This window comes from Aethalodelphis obliquidens, unplaced genomic scaffold, assembly GCF_003676395.1.
Source record: "Aethalodelphis obliquidens isolate GAN/ISIS:26980383/991018 unplaced genomic scaffold, ASM367639v1 scaffold10, whole genome shotgun sequence".
Lineage (NCBI taxonomy): Eukaryota > Metazoa > Chordata > Mammalia > Artiodactyla > Delphinidae > Aethalodelphis > Aethalodelphis obliquidens.
The window spans coordinates 41,086,792-41,100,318 of record NW_020837954.1 but is presented as its reverse complement, the minus strand read 5'-3'; the positions used below and the strand labels follow the sequence as shown (position 1 = coordinate 41,100,318).

At 37.1% G+C, this 13,527-nt stretch overlaps 1 protein-coding gene across 2 annotated transcripts in view; it reads right to left on the bottom strand.

Moving 5' to 3' along the window:
* RAD51B (RAD51 paralog B) overlaps positions 1-13,527 on the bottom strand; it is a 689,357-nt gene that overhangs the window by 477,135 nt on the left and 198,695 nt on the right. The window lies entirely within an intron of this gene.

The window sequence follows — 13,527 nt, the reverse complement described above, 5'->3', positions numbered from 1 at the left end:
TGGAATCTAAAAAAATATATATATGGTTCTGAAGACCTAGGGGCAGGACAGGAATAAAGACGCAGACGTAGAGAATGGACTTGAGGACACGGGGAGGGGGAACGGTAAGCTGGGACAAAGTAAGAGAGTGGTGTGGACTTATATATACTATCAAATGTAAAATAGAGAGCTAGTGGGAAGCAGCTGCATAGCACAGGGAGATCAGCTCAGTGCTTTGTGACCACCTAGAGGGGTGGGAGGGAGATGTAAGAGGGAGGAGATATGGGGATATATGTATATGTATAGCTGATTCACTTTGTTATAAAGCAGAAACTAACTCACCATTGTAAAGCAATTATACTCCAGTAAAGATGTTAAAAAGAAAGTTGCAGGATACAAAATCAATATATTCAAGATGGAAAGGACAAGAGTGATCATCTAGACCAATGCCTTCATATTTATAGATGTAGAAACTAAGGCCCAAAATTATTACATATTTAGGTAAGTTCTTTTCACTTGTTAGGAATGTTAGTTTATTCCTAACCTGTTGAGTTTGGGGAAATTATTACAACATATTACTACCACCATGACCTAACTAGCTCTCCAAACTGATTAAAACTTAAAGAGGAAAATGTTCCCTCAGTACAATTAAAGGTTGGTTCAAAAATGTCGTCTTGTGGTATATTGACACAATGGAGCATTATGCAGTTGGAAAAAAAAAGAATGAGGAAAATCTCTTTGATCTGATATGGAATGATATAAGGATATATTATTAAGAAAAAAATACATAAGGGTATCTATGGTATGCTACATTTTTGTGTAAGAAAGAAGAGGAAACAAGAAATATAGAAGTATCTGTTCAAATAAGAAATATCTACATATCTGCAAAAAGAAACACCAGAAGAATGAACAAGAAATGAGAGAGATTAGATACTTACATATGGGTGGGTAGAAAAGATGCAGAATGGAAATGACATAGAAGGAATTGGAGGTGATGTTTCTCTGAGTATACCTTTTTGTACAGTTCTGAGTTTTGGAAACATGTTGATGTTTTACACATGCACACATAAATAATAAGAATGACAGAAGACTCAAAAATGAAATATAAACAAAATAAGCGAACCGAACTTGTATTTCAAATGAATAATACAACCACACTTGATGGAGGAATGCAGGGGGACACAGAATGGAAAACTAATCCAAGTAACTTTTGAACACAGTTATTTGCACTATAATAAATACAACAATATTTATTAGGCTAAAAGCAAAGCACTCTAAAATACTGTATACAGTTAGTAGGGTTCCTTTTTGTGGACATATGGGCTAGTAATTCTGAAACTGCTTTCTTTGTATTCTAGGATTGAGTAAATAAGTAAATATATTGAAGATAATGGATCCAATTTCTCACTGTCAAAGAAGGGAGCTAAAAATACAGAAAGGAGGAATAATAAAATGAACTCTGCGATACTGAATTGGAATTGAAGTTATCCCTATGAACTCATAGTTTTTCATAGGATTAGATAAGGACAAAATGTCATTTCTGTGGTACTACTGCCCAAAATGCATAATCTGAATCTAACCATAAGGAATCATTAGACAATCTCAAAATGATACACTTTTAATAAAATAACAGGCCTGTACTTATCAAATATGTTAATATAGTGGAAGACAAGGATGACTAATAAAGTGCCCAAGAGTAAAGGAGATTAAGACACATGGCAACTGAAGGCAACACATTACCAGGGATTTTAATTTGCTATAAAGGCTATTATTGAAACAACTGGAAGAATCTGAATAAAGTCTATAGACTAGATAATGTAATATATCAATGTTTATTTCCTGCTTTTAATAACTGTACCATGGTTATGTAAGAGATTGTCCTTTTTTTAAGGAATATATATGGAAGCATTTAAGGATAAAGAGACATCATGTCTTCAGTTCCAAAATGGTTCAGAAATATAAAGATGTGTGTGTGTGTGTGTGTGTGTGTGTGTGTAAAGCAACTGTGGTAAATGTTAACATTTGGAAAATTTAAGTGAAGGGTATTATTATAGAATTCTTTGCAATATTTTTCCAATTTTACTGAAATATGTCAAAATAAAAAGTTAAATAGTCCTATTCACTGTTTTAACCTTAATGCCTAGAACCTGGTACAGAGCTGGTATCCAATTAATATTTGCTCAACAGATGAACCTCACTCTTAAGTTATAAAACTCTAAATTCAGGTTTCCCTGGTGGCGCAGTGGTTGAGAGTCCACCTGCCGATGCAGGGGACACGGGTTCGTGCCCTGGTCTGGGAAGATCCCACATGCCGCGGGGTGGCTGGGCCCGTGGGCCATGGTTGCTGAGCCTGCGCGTCGGAGCCTGTGCTCCGTGACGGGAGAGGCCACAACAGTGAGAGGCCCGCGCACCACACACACACACACACATAAACTCTAAATTCAAGTTAGAAAGAAGGAACAGAGCTTGGAACCTCATTAGGAATCAAATTTCTACACCCTTCCCCCATGATTACAAATACATCAGACACACAGAAGAATGGATCACTGAAAGGAAGAACTATAATTTCTACTCTATAAAAAACATTTGTCCTGCTTTTGATATATGTGTATGTGAACAATCTACCGCCTAAATACTGATATCACACACAGCACACACACATCAATCTGATCTCAGAGTAAAGTAAGATCAACACTTACCAACAGATTACATTACAGTATTTCTCAGATACAGTGAACTCTTGGAGAAAACTAAGGATTTAAGACAATCTGAGGGATCTAGGGACCCTAATTAGAGTTACTCAAGATAATAGATTCAGGTATTTAAGGAAATTAGGAATGAAAGGTGCTTTTTAAGAATCCAACAGGTTCTTTCTTCTTGATCAGAAAGGTTCAACTTCGGTATACAAGAACTTCTGATGGTACAGTCTAGAGTTAAATAAGCTTTACCTGGAGGGGAATAATCACTTCTAGAACAACCATTCTATCTTCTCATTCTCGGTCTCTATAATTAACTCATTCATTCCATTACTTACCCAGGCAATTTACATTTATTGAGCACTTACTTCATGCCGGGTCCTATGCTACCATTCTGGTTAGCCAAAAACATAGAAGTCAGAGATAGGGTATAAAGATATTTCAAAAAGACAGATTCTGCTTGATTCATACATTCTTTCATTCCAAAGAACAAAGCAGAGACAGGTGGACAAGTTATTCATGTCAAAAATTTGCCTAGGCATTCCTAATAAGTTGATCATACTCCTAATGTTCCAAAATACATTTCAAGAGCCCATTCTTTCATACATATAACTCAACCGTGCAGAGCCATTCAGGGGAAAGTAACCTTTTTTCCCCCAAAAAAACTACATTCTAAAGATCTAAAATAAAAAGCAAAACTCCAGTTCCCTAATTCTACTAGGACCTTTTATTAGAAAACCGATCAGCATTTAAATGGCAGCACCCACATCAATTAAGTGACAAGGCAAATAAACATTCTTTCCTACTGAATGGGCCGTAGAACCACTCCCTTCCGCTACAGAAGGAGATCAAGCTTATAGATAGGTTAAATTAAATGTGGCTACCTATAAAACTAATGGGTGATAAGACACAGAAAAAAAAGAAGCAGAAGGCAGTTACGTGTCCATATGACAGGAAGGCAGGGAAGTGAGACAGAGAAAAGGAAGACACCAAGAGAGAAAAAGAGTAAAGAAATCTAGAAATGACTAGAGGTGATGAAGCAGGAGTTAGGAGTAAGGACAGAAAAGACTGAATGGGGGGAGTGATTCTAGTTAGTGGTAATGAGGCCAGCTGCAGAGTTCTGTCCTCTCACTGGATGGCAAGTTAGTTAATTCCTCTTAAGGGTAAATTTTACCATCAGTCAAAAGAAACAAAATATTTAAATTCCATCTCAGGTACACTGCACAGTGCCTGGCACACAGTTTATGTTGGATATATGAAATGTTAATTATTACTATTATTGCTAATTAATTAATAGCAGGAGCTGAAGAAATATACCTGATGGTGTTACCCAAGTTGGACCTAAGGAGAAAATTTAAGAGATTTCTGGTATAGAATTCCCCAGATGTCACAGTGTTCTTATTTCCTCAAGCTGTTATAGTTAATGTCCTAATTGCCATACAGACTGAAGCAGAGAGAAATGCAGAAAAACCAGATCTTTCTGTCATGTTCAAAAAAGTCGGAGTCTGTAGCTTGATTGTAATTTGCCTACCAGTCCGTGCACCATTTACATCTCAAAATGCCTTAAACCTCAAGTAAGTTTTCTTAGTTTTTAAAGCTAATGAGTTGATCCCTTTGTAGTTCCCCTAAAAACAGTTGTCAAAAAAGAAAAATATACTTGTCAAATATAAATGACAAATGTGAAAAAATGTTCAGTCTCTTTAGTAAACAAAGAGTCCACTGGGAATTAGATCAGTAAAGTCTATTGTTAGTAGCACAATAATGGGCACCCTTGTGGCAAAGGCCTTAAAAATGTGAAAATCCATCTAGCAATTTTACTTCTAGGTTTTTATTTCATAGAAACAACCAGGGTCGTTCACAAGAATTTATCCAGAGGATACTCCCCACAACGTATTTATAATAGCAAAAAAATATTCAAAACAAAGGAATAACCTAAACTTAAAAAACGATTTAAATGATAGTAGGGGACTTCCCTGGCAGTCCAGTGGTTAAGACTCTGCACTTCCACTGCAGGGGGCACAGGTTTGATCCCTGGTCAGGGAACTAAGATCTCGTATGCCAAACGGTGCGGCCAAAAAATAAAAATAAAAAAGATAGTAATTGATATGTTCACTACTATGCAGCCGTTAAAAGCCATGTTGTAGAAGAATTTAGCAGCACAGAAAAAAATGTTCAATATATATTTATATTTTAAAAATTGTAAGTAGCTTATCTTTTTCACAAATTTATTGGTTCTTTTCACACATTACTTTTTCCATATAAACTTTAACATTATTTTCTCCATTTTTTAAGAAAACCAGAATTCCAGAAATCTGGTTTACTCTCTTGGCTATGGTGGATTACTCTCTTGGCTATGGTGATAGATACAGAGGGGCAAACCCAAGAGATACTCGGAAGGACTGTTTGCAAACTCTTGCTATAAAATCTCAAAGTCTTAATAGCAATTCCAAGGAGATCTTGGGCTCTAGGAACTACAGACCACTTGGACCCAGGAAATCTGGAGTTGTCTGGAATCCAAAAGGAGAAGGAGAGGGCAAGGAGTGCCTCTGAGAAGGAAAGATGAATAAGCCTTGGGTGTTGGCAGAGGAACAGGGGCACTTAATCACAGAGGTATTCTGGAACAAGCATCAGTGCAACCTCTAGGAACTCTGATGTGTCCTGGCACCTTAGAGGTAAGTGGGGTCTGGCCCAGGGTCAGAGTAGCAGCTCAATCAGCTAACAGAATGTCCAAGTTACTGATTGCTTAACTCAGTTCTATCATTATAAGCTCTATGGAGGCTGATCTTAACTTCCTATTAAAAGCATAAAGTATGCTTACTCACTAGGTAGCTATCTAAACATTATAAAATTCAGTTACTCCCCTGTATACTTCATCTAGGCTTTAGAGGAGTGAACACCCAACAAATATGGCCATATCATTTTCAAAGCAGCCTTTCTTCTGATAAGACTTTTTCACAATTTAGAACTTGTTCACACACTGAACACAGCAGATAAGACTTCAGTTAAAAAACATCTTATCCTTTAAAAGAAAAAAATTCCTTTTCCTTCCCTCCAAAATAAAACCTCAAGAAGAAACAGACACAGAGAAAGAGAAAGAAAAAGGAGGAGAAAATGAAAAGAAAAGATAAATGATGTCTAGCTTTCTTTCCTATTTTCTGCATTCTCTCCATACAGTGAAGCCCACTTAAAGAAGCAGACTCATTTATAGACGTTCCCTGAAACACAACCTCAGGGCATAATAATACCTATACTCATAGTGTTGATGAAAGGAGATAATATTTGTAAAATGCTTAATACAGTGCCTGGGACACTGTAATGAGAACAAAAAACAGTGGTCAACAAAACCAACAGCAGGCCAAGACAGTGTTTATTCAACATGGGCAAAGGATCTGAATAGACATTTTCCACAGAAGATATTCAAATGGCCAACAAGTATATGAAAAGATGCTCGACATCACTAATCATCAGGGAAAGGCAAATCAAAACCACAATGAGGTATCACCTCACACCTGTTAGAATGGCTACTATTAAAAAGACAAGAGAGGGCTTCCCTGGTGGCACAGTGGTTGAGAGTATGCCTGCCGATGTAGGGGACACGGGTTTGTGCCCCGGTCTGGGAAGATCCCACATGCTGCGGAGCGGCTAGGCCTGTGAGCCATGGCCGCTGAGCCTGAAAAGACAAGAGATAACAAGTGCCGAAGAGGATGGAAGAAAAGGGAACTTTTTAAAAATTTTATTGAAGTATAGTTGATTTACAATGTTGTATTTAATGTCTGCTTTACAACAAAGTGACTCAGTTATACATATATATTCTTTTTCATATTCTTTTCCATTAAGGTTTATCATAGGATATTGAATATAGCTCCCTGTGCTATACAGTAGGACCTTGTTGTTTATCCATCCTATATATACTAGTTTGCATCTGCTAATCCCAAACTCTCAATCCTTCCCTACCCCACCCCCTGCTTAGCAACCACAAGTCTGTTCTCTATATCTGTGACTCTGTTTTTGTTTCATAGATATGTTCATTTGTGCTGTATTTTAGATTCCAAATGTAAGTGACATCATATGGTATTTGTCTTTCTCTTTCTGACTTAATTCACTTAATATGATAATCCGTAGGCCCATCCATGTTGCTGCAAATGGCATTATTTTTTTCTTTTTAATGGCTGAGTAATATTCCATTGTATATATGTACAACATCTTCATTATCCATTCATCTGTCGATGGACATTTAGGTTGCTTCCATGTCTTGGCTATTGTAAACAGTGCTGCTATGAACATAGGGGTGCGTGTATCTTTTCAAATTATAGTTTTGTCTGGGTATATGCCCAGGAGTGGGATTGCTGGATCATATGGCAACTCTATTTTTAGTTTATTGAGGAACCTCCATACTGCTTTCCACAGTGGCTGCACCGATTTACATTCCCACCAAGAGTGTAAGAGGGTTCAAGAAAAGGGAACTTTACTACACTGTTGGTAGTAATGTAAATTAGTGCAGCTACTATGGAAAACAGTATGGAGGTTCCTGAAAAATTAAAATAGAACTGCCATATGATTCAGAAATTTTACTTCAGGGTACATATCCAAAGGAAATGAAATCACTATCTCAAAGAGATAGCTGCACCACAATGTTCATTGCAGCATTATTTACAATAGTCAAGATACGGAAATAATCTGTGTCCATCAACAAATGAATGGGTAAAGAAAATGTGATACACACACAAACATATACACACACACAATGGAATATTATTCAGCCATTGAAAACAAAAAAGGAAATCCTGCCATTTACAGCAACATGGAAACATGGATGGACCTTGAGGGCATTACACTAGGTGAGTTAAGTCAGATAGAGAAAGACAAATTCTGTATTATCACACTTACATGTGGAATCTAAAAAAAATGAACTCAGACAAACAGAGCAGATTGCTGGCTGCCAGGGTCTGGGTGGGTGGAGGGTGTGCATACGGTTAAAGGGTACCAACTTCCAGTTTTAAGATTAATAAGTTCTGAAGATGTAATGTACAGCCTAGTGACCATAGTTAACAATTCTGTATTGTATATTTGAAAGTTGTTAGGAGAATAGATCTTAAAAGTTCTCATCACAAGGGCTTCCCTGGTGGCGCAGTGGTTGAGAGTCCGCCTGCCGATGCAGGGGACACGGGTTCGTGCCCTGGTCCGGGAAGATCCCACATGCCACGGAGCAGCTGGGCCCGTGAGCTATGGCCGCTGGGCCTGCGTGTCCGGAGCCTGTGCTCCGCAACGGGAGAGGACAAAAAAAAGAGAGGCCCGCGAAACAAAAAAAAAAAAAAAAAAAAAAAAAGAAAGAAAGAAAAAAAAAGTTCTCACCACAAAAAAAAAACAAAACAAAAACTAACTACGTGAGGTGATGGATGTATTAACTAACCTTATCATGGTAATCACTTCACAATACTATATACATATATTAAACCATTACACTGTACACTTTAAACTTAACACAATGTTATATTAAGTCAATTATATTTCAATAAAGGTGGAAAAACTAAATTGCACTAATAAAGTCATGCAACCATGAAAAAAAGTTAAGTCATTATCTCCAGGTGGTTGGTGTTACAGTTACCCTCCTTTATTTTTCACATTCTTTTCAAATTTCTCACAACAGGCACATATTTCTTTTATAATCATAATGTGAAAATATCTAGTATTAACAGGATTTTGCATAGACGTGGGAGAGGGTTTTACTTCCTCTGGCAAGCAGAGACTGATAGAATCTTGTCATCTCCCTCTGTTGAATACCTTGGCTCCCTTAACAAAACCAAACTCTTCTCATAAACTTTATTTTCCTTCTCCTTATTCCCTCTGCTTCTTTAAAAGTTGTCTACCTGCTATTCTTTCGTTTGCTTTCTGATCTTAAGGAATCAAAATTTTATATGCACTATGTGTAAAAACGATGAACAAGGACCTACTGTATAGTGTAGGAAACTATATTCAATATCTTTAATTACCTATAATGGAAAAGAATCTGAAAAAGAATATATATATATATATATATATATATATATATATCTGAGTCACTTTGCTGTACACTCGAAACTAACACAACATTCGTAAACAAACTATACTTCAGTTAAAAAAAAAATTATATGCATGAAAGATAAATAGGGGCCTCCCTGGTGGCGCAGTGGTTAATAACGAATCCATCTGCCAATGCAGGAGACCCGGGTTCGAGCCCTGGTCCGGGAAGATCCTACATGCCGCAGAGCAACTAAGCCCGTGTGCCACAACTACTGAGCTTGTGCTCTAGAGCCCATGAGCCACAACTACTGAAGCCCTTGCGCCTGGAGCCCATGCTCCACAACAAGAGAAGTCAATGCAATGAGAAGCCTGTGCACCGCAATGAAGAGCAGCCCTCACTCGCCACAATTAGAAGAAAGCCCATGTGCAGCAACGAAGACCCAACACAGCCAAAAATAAAGTTAAAAAAACATTTTAAAAAATTTAAAAATAAAAAGCACTGGAATGATAAACACCAATAAATAAATAAATAAATAAAAATGGGCTCTGAAGAAGCTTACTTCTAAATAGAAATCTTATTTATGCAGATACATGACATATTATATAGTAAAAGCCTCCTATAGTGAGTACATGATGTGAAATGGCCTCTTAATATGGTAGAAACACAGGAGATATTAGAATTTAAAAATCCCTAGAATCCTATTATCCTATATCTTATATATTATAAACACTATACTAAAATGGAAGATCTTTCATCTAATGAGCTTAAATTGGACCACAGCATAATTCTATATGGTTTGTAGAGAAGTATCAATAATTAATCACATTTTATACTGAAAACCACAAAGTTTATAGATGGCTTTAAACATTTTTTAGAAGCAATATTCCAAATGGCTACAAGATGTACAAGCTCTTCCACAGAACCTTTTTTTCTACAATGAAATACAGTATTCTGCAATTTCCAGAGGAGGAAGCCAGGGTTTCCAGTAGTGCTGCTACTAAATCTAAGAAGATAAAACTGAGAAGAATTGAGAAAATAGTTTAAATTTTAAAAATCTAATCATTTTAAACCCTGAACAAATCTATAAAGCTTTTCTTTTTTAAGCAGGTAAATCGTCATTCATGACAGCTTGCATATCTTGCTCTCTATTACAGGTTGAATGTATTCCCCCCAAAATTCATATGTTGAAGCCCTACTCCCCCCATGTGATGGTATTTGGAGGTGGGGTCTTTGGGAGGTAATTAGGTTAGATTAAGCTACGAAGGTGGGATCTTCGTGATGGGATTAGTGCCCTTATAAGAAGAGGGCCACAGAGGTCCTACTCTCTCTCCACACACAAGCACCGAGGAAAGGCCAGATGAATACAGAGCAGGAAGGCAGCTGTCTACAAGCTAGGAAGAGAGCGCTCACCAAGAACTGAATCTGCAGGTACCTTGACCTTGGACTTCCCAGCCTCCAGAAATATGAGAAATAAGTATCTGTTGTTTAAACCACCTGGTCTGTGGTATTTTACCATAGCAGTCTAGGCTAAATAAGATGCTCTCTTTTCTCCTATCCCATATTACACCCTGGCTTGTCCTCCAGTCATTAAATAATACCTACTGTAGAACAGTAGTAAATACAGAGGTAAGGTATTTTCACATTATTGTTTCACATACTTATTCATGAGAACGCTTTGCTTCTTGATTTTAATTTGAAATGCAGACTGCAGAACATTTTATTCTTCTCTCTAAAAAAATTAAACTTGTAAAAACTAAATTACTTCTTACTTATATGATCCTCATTGGTTTTTGTTTCCTATGGTTAATGGATTTTTGGCAGAAAATATTGTTTACCACTCCTGCATAACATATTAAGATACAGAATTAATTTATCTTCCCTCATACTCAAAAATTAACAGAATTAAAATCAGTAACTATTTAGTATTCAGCCTCTACTATGTAGAAGGTACTGTTGCAGATAAGAAGTATAAAGCAAGAGCTGCCCTTAAAATGTTTACTTATATTCTCTATTGTCCAAATATAAGGTATGCTCTCAACAATGCAACAAATCATTTCGATTTTCTAAAAAGTAATAGCATCGAATGGGTGGGATCCATCTTTTCCTCTCAATTTCACACAAATCCTCCCTGCTAGAACAGACTGCAAGTGGGCAAAAAGTAAAATGTCACAATGTTCCCGCTGGTCATTAATAAGCACCCACTAATTAGATTATAACCAGTAAGAAAGGGTAAGAAGGAGGAACAAGAAAAGAAAGGTAGAGAAAGAGAAGAGAAAAAGGAAAAGGTTGTCTTCAGCAAATTGTCTGTTTTAAGGTCATCAGGACCAAAGTTTAAGAAGAAAAATATGACTTTTTACTTACACTGAAAGGAACACTTACAATTACTTAAAGTTGGCCCAAATAAATTTTAGACCTACATCAGTGTGGTTCTCTATAGACCACCTAATAATCTCACCAGTTAAACCAGTACCAGGATAAAGTCAAGGATTCAAAACAGATCTCCCTGCTTCTTTGGCATTTTAAGCAGTTAGAAGAACACATGGATTAAGGGAGAGAAGAAACTCATCAACACTAGCTCAACCACACGTCCATGCCTCCTGCAACCCACTATCTGAAGCAAATAAAAGAGTCTATATGATTCTGTCCTCTCCTAACACCGGTTAGCAGAATTCATAACTAAAATTTCCCGACATTTCCTACCAGTTAGTTTTAAAATAATTTGAACGTGAAGACATCCACATCAGTTTGTTTGAAATGCTTTTTCCTTCTCCTGTTAGATGATTATTTGCATTGCTGTTTTCTCAAGGAGACAGTGAGTAGTCATTCAAGTTGCTGGCACTGCTGTTTCTGGGCCAATTATAAAAGATAGGAAGCTGGCGATAGACAAGAAGAAGCTTGTTTTTATCATCATGCTTTGCTGCAACCCAATGGGCAGTAAGAAGTTCAGTGCCATTTAGCCATGTCCTTTCTCTGTTCTTTAAAAAGTTTATGGCTTAGTCCTCATTTGTAAAGTCTCAGCTTGCTTCCTTGTTTTACAAGCTTTTCTACAAACTGTAATGGAAAAGCTAGCTCATGGCACCTTATATAACTTTAGTCCTCCCCAGGGGTTTTTTCATTCCTGGTAATTTGGCTTTAGAACCCAAAATCTACCCTATGCTTAGTCTCCTTGGGTCGTTGTTTTAATTCCAGTTTATTTCTCCAGAAGAGGGTTGCTCTCTCTACCTATTTGTTGGAAACCTTTTTTTTCTTTAACATTAATTTCCAAATTAAGAGTTGGCGCAAGGTTGCAGATCAGGTCTGCAAGTTTTCTAAAGATTTGCAGATCAAGCCAGGGAAGCAGTCTGGTTTGCTTTTGTGGAAAAAGTGATAAACAAATTTAGAAACCACTACTTAAAGATTCCAAGTTCCAAATCTTACTGAAAATATTTGGAGCTTGAATTCCATTTCTATCCTCATCTAAGAAAATGCTGGTACTAAAAAAGCTGTCTGCAAAGCTCCTAATATTTGTGAGTCATCAAGTATCTTTTCCAAAACAGCGTTCTGATCGGTATAATGCAAATGAATCACCAATAAAGCAATTAAATTCCACCCAGGATATTCCTGTACTAAAATTCAAAGGAAAATGCTTGGCAAAAGGCATCTTAGGATCTGCCAAGCCCCAAACATTTGAAAACAAATAGTAACTCTAGGATGCTTCGCCAACCCCAAAAACCCAATGGCCACCCCTCTTCGAGAATGTCTGCATGTTTCCGAACATCTACTTAGGCTTCATATTCTAAGCCCTTAAGTGTCAAAGGTCAAGAACCACCAACCAGAGAATTAATAAAACTGAAGCTCTAGGTAAATAAACTTCAAACTCCAAAGGTCTGTCAGATAGATTTACACACAGTTCATCTGTTGAGAGATTTTTTTTTCCCCATTCAAGGAGCATTTTAGCCTCAGGATTACCTTTCATTCAGCAAGGATCACCTACATTCTAACTCTTGTGGTTATTAGAGCAAATCATGGGGTGTTGAGAACTTGGCTTCCTCCATCTTAATAAAACAGTTCAAGTCCTAGAGGCAGTTAATCCCTGGAAGGCTTTGTGATGCCATCCCCTGACATGTTTGATAAATATGGAAATTGTAAAATGTTCTGACTTGTTAAAATTTTTTCAGCCTGCTTAACGTGCTCTTTGGCCTTCACACGCACAAAGTGCTGACTTGGCATGCCTGGGAGCTTCCATTACCTTCTCTATTGTGTATACACTGACAACCCCTGAAGCTTAAATAAGTCACACTTCACAAAGAAATGTTTACTCTACACTCTAAGAGGGACTCTCCTTTTCTCAAGGAAATAAGAAGATGACAAAGGGGAAGGAAGAAGGGTGTATACCCAAAAAATGTGCCAGAAAGGAGAAAAAAAAAAAACCAAAAAAACCTCAAGTCTAAATGACTACAAAGCTGAAGAGCATTAAAAAATATCTGGGTTGGGATAGGTGTGTCTACAGTTGGCTGATAAACAAATCTTTCAGAGTCTGAAATTACTACAGTAAGAAACAACTATTCCTCTTTGTTTCTCGCTTTACAATATGTAACGAATAGTACAGTTTTCTTTCAGTGCCTCTTCTAATTCAAATGAGTCAACTCCCTTTTAACAGTATCAAAGTTAAGAAAATGAAATACTATTGTGACGTGTATCTGGCCACCAGTGAACAAGAAGGCAAGGTGTGATCTCATGATAGATCCAACTTCTACTCATCTCAATTAACTAGTCATCTTGGAGGCTGAATAAGCAACTACATAAATACCAAGACAGAAGGCCTGTAACTGTACAAACTGGGTGCGGTGTCTAGAAACCCTGCAGACTCCT